General features: G+C 38.4%; 1 pseudogene; it reads right to left on the bottom strand.

The window, feature by feature from the left end:
* Window positions 1-1,195: 1,195 nt before the first annotated feature.
* Window positions 1,196-6,000, bottom strand: part of LOC133682931 (glucan endo-1,3-beta-glucosidase 7-like) — a 33,850-nt pseudogene continuing 29,045 nt past the window's right edge.

The following is a 6,000-nucleotide window of genomic DNA, read 5'->3' as shown; positions in this document are numbered from 1 at the left end:
TAAAGGAGGAAGAAAAACGTGCACTAAAGTGTTCTCCAAGCTGGCCTGGTTTGATTTTCCAGAACACCTTTCGGTGTTTTGTCCATAACTTTTGACTCAGATGTCCAAATAAGCTGTTCTTTAATGATCTGGAAAGCTAACAGAATGGCCTATAAATATGTCTCTAATAGCCATCTCCAGGGGAGGCTTCTAAAAGGGTCGAATTTCTGTACAAAGTTAGAGTCAGATTTGTGTCCGAATTTTTACTGAAATTGTGTTGTGTTCTTCTTTATAGATTTCGGTTCTTTAGCTTGTAAAACTCATTATTTCAGTTTGATTCAAGTCATTTTATGTTTATTAAAGTGTTATTATATATAATCATGGTTGGCTAATCTTCTTCTTGGATCCAAATCAAGGATGATGGTGGTTGAGGTGAGTTCTTTAAGATATGAATGAATCTTAATGTCTATCTTTTCATTTTCTTCATGAATGTTTATTATTGCAAAGAAATTTTAGAAATCATTTAGGTAATGTTATAATCTTGAATTTTTATGCACAAACCTTAGTTTTGGTATAGAGATTGCTTGATTCAATGTCTTACTTAATATGAAAATACTTGTTCATTCTTAAGCAATAATCAATCTTCATCTTTTTAAACTTCATTGTAATATCTTCCGATCTAATATCACCATCGTTGATATTAGGTTGAGTTATCTTATATATGTTGAAGGAATCACCAATACATCACCATTAAAATTGATTTGGACCAAGACTGACTTTTTCTTGTCATTTAAAATATATTTACACTTTTTCATCTTTGAAAACAAATCCATCAATCATTTTCAACCAAGTTATTGTTAATTTAATTTCTCTTGAGTTTTGTTTTGTTACCTAGCTTAATTTCCAGATCTAGCTCTCTGTGGATATGACATCGATCTTACCGAGTTAATTGCTATATCGCACACTCGTGCACTTGCGAGTTAAAACAAGCCGAACATAAAAAGCGGTCAAGCAAATACTGGCATGATAACACATAAAGGGGCTAAATATTTAGTGATCATTGATTGGAATTTCTGGAATCGTTCAATCATTCATTCTCCTCGACAATGGCATCTTTTCAACAGTCAATTGAAGTCATATGTAGACCATTCTCGACCTAATATCATCATAGCTTTTTCTTTAAGATAGTTGATTTTTGCAAGTCGATGTGAAGAAATCAGCTATAGGAACAATAAGTGCCTTGGCAACCACCTTCAGTGTCCTTTTCTTTTTCAGTGAAACTGTTCTTCTCAATCGGGTCAACAATTTTACCTAACCTAATGGCTTGTTCAATCCTCTCATCTATAACAACCAGGTCAGTGAAATGTTGTGCAAAGCTTCTAACCAAATATTCAAAATATGGAGCTTTAAAGGTGTTGGAAAATAAACTGATCATCTCTTTTTCCAACATGGGAGGGTTAACTTTTGCAGCTACCTCACTCCATCTTCGGGCGTATTCCCTTATGAACTCCTTGTTGTCTTTCTCCATAGCTTGCAAGCTTAACTTATCAGGGCCCACATCTATATTGAACTTATATTGCCTCATGAAGGCATCAACTAAATCCTTCCATTTTTTAACCTTGGTATTGTTCAACCGCATATACCAAGTGAGGGCAGCATCACTCAAGCTGTCTTGAAAGAAATGAATCAGCAGTTTCTCATCATCAACCACTTTAGCCATTTTGTTGCAGTATGCTTTGAGATGAGTTATAGGGCATTGAGTTCCCGTATATTTGACAAATTCTGGCACTCTAAACTTTTTGGGAATGACAACGTTAGGCACCAAACACATCTCAGTAGCCTTTATAGGATCATATAGGCAAATTCCCTTAAATGCTCTCAACCTTTGCTATAGGGCAACTAATTTGTTCAGACCATCTTCTTTTACCATCTTGCTTTTTTGAGATTCCTTCTCTGTGAAATCAATGGTAAACGACATTCTTGTGGGGTATGCTGGTTAGAAATGCATGGCTTGTTGAAAATCAAATGACAACCTATTTGCCCCCATATTCTATGGATTGACGGGATTTACGGGCATAGGTTCAGGCTAAACTATATGTGTTGCTTTTCCGGATTTGTCTCTCAAAGCCTGCTCGAGTAGACTAGTAAGCCTTACGACTTCTTCTCTAAGAATGTCCACCTCTTTTTGGTGTTGGACTTCCAACTAGGCTCTTTCTTCATTTTTCATTTGTTTTTTTCTCAAATGATTGCTATAGGTAGGTTTCAATAGGGGACCTATATTTCAACTTGTAATGTAAATTATGCAAAAATATTGATTCAATTAAAAATGCGTATGAAATAAGGACTCGCCCTTCACGGGTTGAATCAAGGGGTTGGTCATTATCTAGTTTCAAAGGGTCTCTCGGATGCTCAGTGATCGTCCTTGAAAGGTCGATATGAGGCTTACAAGTAGTGTGGAGATAGAGGCCCTGAGTAATATCAATTTGGCACATCAACCACTTCCAAGTAAACAATCAAGCGAGAATTGGATGGTTTTGTTGTAACCCATTTTTGGGTCCCCCCACAAAAATAAAAATATATAGCCGGAAGAAATTAGAAAAATAATAAGAGGTGGGAGCGCTCAGAAAAAATCAGAAAAAATTAATTAAGGAGGTTCATAAATGCAAGGAGTGAAATTTTTGACAGTATATTCTTGAAGGAGGAGAGCCCTGTTGGAAGATTTCAAAAATTATCCACGAACTGCTATCAGACAAATAAACAATGCAGCTTACCTTAGGTAGGGCGTATTTGGGGTGCTAATACCTTCCCTTTACGCAACCAGTCCCCGTACCCAATCTCTGAGACCAGTTAGGGTTCCTAGTAACCAAAATACTAGGTGGCGACTCCCATTCCATTTTCTACCAACAAAAGACAATATTTTCTTGTCTCCCCATATTTTCCAGATAGATACCATACACACCTGCCTAGATTTTAAGGTGGAATACTCGCCGCGACGCCGCGCACCCGCGACAGAATGGCGACTCCACTGGGGACCTTGTGGACTAAGCTTTGTTTTTGTCTGATTTGTTTTTGTTTTCGTGTGTTTTTAATATACCGTTTCTTTTGTTATCTGCTTATATGTTTTAAATATTTTTACACGTATTGTTCATGCATTTGTATAGAACTGTCTCATGCATCACATACTTTGATTTTGAGAAGCACACACAAGCTTTAAGTTAGGTGGGGGATTAGCGATTTGCCCTATGACTATCGGTCAGGGTTCAGATGCGTGAAACACCCAACTCATATCTGAGTGCCTGCTTGGTGATGGTGGGTATACGTACCTTAACTGTTCCTTGCAACGCCCCCATACTGTCTTTACGAAGAACGTCACTGGGCAGATATGAGACCCTTCAAGACCAGATAGAAAAACTGTCCATTCTCACATAATGAATAGAGCTTGTCCTTAGGGTATACATCTTACTTTCATTTGCATCAGGATTAATAATGTTAGATTCATCAATCTAGGTTTTTTTTATATATATGAAATCATGACTAAATACCTATCTTTCTTTCTAATGTGTTCTAGTAATCTACCATGATAAGAACTTGGCAAATCTTCTTTTACAACAATCAATTCGACTTAGAAATCTTGCTTATTACAAAAGGCATGAATCAGTTCACATCGCATGTTCATCATATTTCATCACGCATTTGTTTATAATTTATCATATGCACCAGATCGTGAAACATAGGTCCCACATCCAAAGTCCACCAGACCCGGTCTAGATCAAGAATGGAGAACGAAGAAAGAGCTCACTTAGAGTCACATTATCAGACCGAGTTGGAGTCTGTAAAAAATGAAGTTTCTCGGTTAACCGACTTACTCGAGCAGCTTTTAAGAGCTAAGAATTGGGAGGGAAAATCAACACAACAACCTGAAGGAGCGCCAGCAGCTCACATCCCTCAAGCATCTCAAAACCAGGGGGCAAACTCGGCCAATGAACAACATTTTGTGCCTATCACCCCTATCCAGCCAACTCACGCTCCAATCACTGTGGACTTAACAGCGGAGGGAATCCCGGATAATAGGTCTCCCAGTTTGATGGACCAAAACAAGCTATTTGCTCTGGAAGAAAGATTAAAGGCAGTTGAGGGTAATGACTGGTTTGACCCTATGCGAGCAGCCGAAGTATGTTTGGTACCAAACATCGTGGTGCCAAAAGATTTTCGAATACCAGAGTTCATTAAGTATACTGGTTTGGAATGCCCAAACACTCACCTTCGATCATACTGTAATAAAATGGCAGAAGTAATCCGCGATGAGAAGATGCTAATTTATTTCTTTCAAGATAGCCTCGCAGGATCCGCTTTGAGTTGGTACATGAGGTTAGACAGTGTCAGGATCAGGAGCTGGAGAGACTTGGTGGGGGCTTTCCTTAAGCAGTACAAGTTTAACATGGAAATCGCTCCTGATCGAACAAGTCTAATGTCAATGGAGAAAAGGAGCCAAGAGTCGGTAAGGGCCTATGCGCAGAGGTGGAGGGATGAGGCAATGCATGTCCAACCCCCTTTGATAGAAACGGAGATGGTGACCTTGTTTGCCAATACCTTCAAAGCGCCATATTATGAGCATCTAATGGGTAGCTCATCTCAGCATTTCTACGATGCGGTACATATAGCTGAAAGAATAGAGCAAGGGATTAAAGCTGGACGTATAGCTGAGCCATTGGAGACGAAGGGTTTTATTGGAAGAAAAATGGAAGGTCACATTTACGACTTCGAAGGTGGGTCCAAGGGAAAGATAGTGGATTCACTTAACCCACAAATACCTACCTCTCATGTTGCCCACATAAACTTTTACAAACCTTTTTCCTCTAATCGAGCAAATAACCAGTCAAACAAACAAAACAACTACCAAAGACCAAACACAAGATACATCTCAGAACCACTACCGCCATTACCCATGCCTTTGAAGGACGTGTATGCCAAACTACTAAGCATTGGACAAATAGCTCCTATCCCCGCACCACCACTGCAACCACCATTCCCAATCTGGTACAAGCCCGAGTTGACTTACGAGTACCATGCTGGTAATCCCGGGCATGGGATTGAAACCTGCTACGCTTTCAAGAGGAAGTTGTTGGAGCTTATTAAGATAGGATGGGTATCATTCGAAGACAAACCCAATGTTGATTCAAATTCATTACCTAGTCATACCGCAAGTAATAGTGGATAAAGGGTTGAAAAACCTCGGTCAAGAATTGTCAATGATGAAGAAGGTGAGATCGAAGTAGATGACAAGAAAACACAGGTGGGGAAGGAAGATGAAGCACTGCCACAACTAACTGTCCAGATACTAGAAAAAGTCTTTTCCAAGACCTTTAGGCGCAAGTTGGCTTAGGGTGAGAAGTTTCAGAACGGGGTGACCCAAAAAGCTCTAGTAGTTTTTCAAAATGTAAACCAACTTTGTTTGCCTTAGCATGCTTTTGTCATTGCTTTTGGTTTGCTTTTATTTGCTCTAGTTGACAATCAAGGCTCATGATGTCAGCTAGATTTTGTGTTTGTCTTTGAGCCTATCTTTTCTATAAGTAAATGACAAGATCATGCACTTTTTAAACAAGTTAGAGTAATTACAAGGAATGTATCATAAAACGGTTAAAGATGAAATTTAAGAAAACAAACCAAAGTTAACCCTGAAGTACAACCCTGCCTTTGGATAGCATAATGAATTGATCAATCACCTATAAGTTTCTTTCAAGATATATAAAAAAAAAAAAAAAAACAGAGTTTATATTGCCTAACAATGTGCATTTTGAAATGAGAAAATTTCATTTTCCCTTCACTCTCTAAAGAGTATATCGTGGGTGGTCGCGTTTGAGCCGGAATGATTTTCTTCTTTATAAAAACCTGGAATAGGATCACACCCCACACTGGGGGCAATAAAAGATATTTCTTGAAAAGTTTTACGTGATTTTAAAACAAGATGAGAGCCCATAGATTTGAAAAAATAAGTTAAAGCATTTGACAAAAGCATGACAA

The sequence above is a fragment of the Populus nigra genome, chromosome 2 (assembly GCF_951802175.1).
Source record: "Populus nigra chromosome 2, ddPopNigr1.1, whole genome shotgun sequence".
Lineage (NCBI taxonomy): Eukaryota > Viridiplantae > Streptophyta > Magnoliopsida > Malpighiales > Salicaceae > Populus > Populus nigra.
Note: the sequence above shows the minus strand (reverse complement) of the source record. Positions and strands in the feature narration are given on the sequence as shown.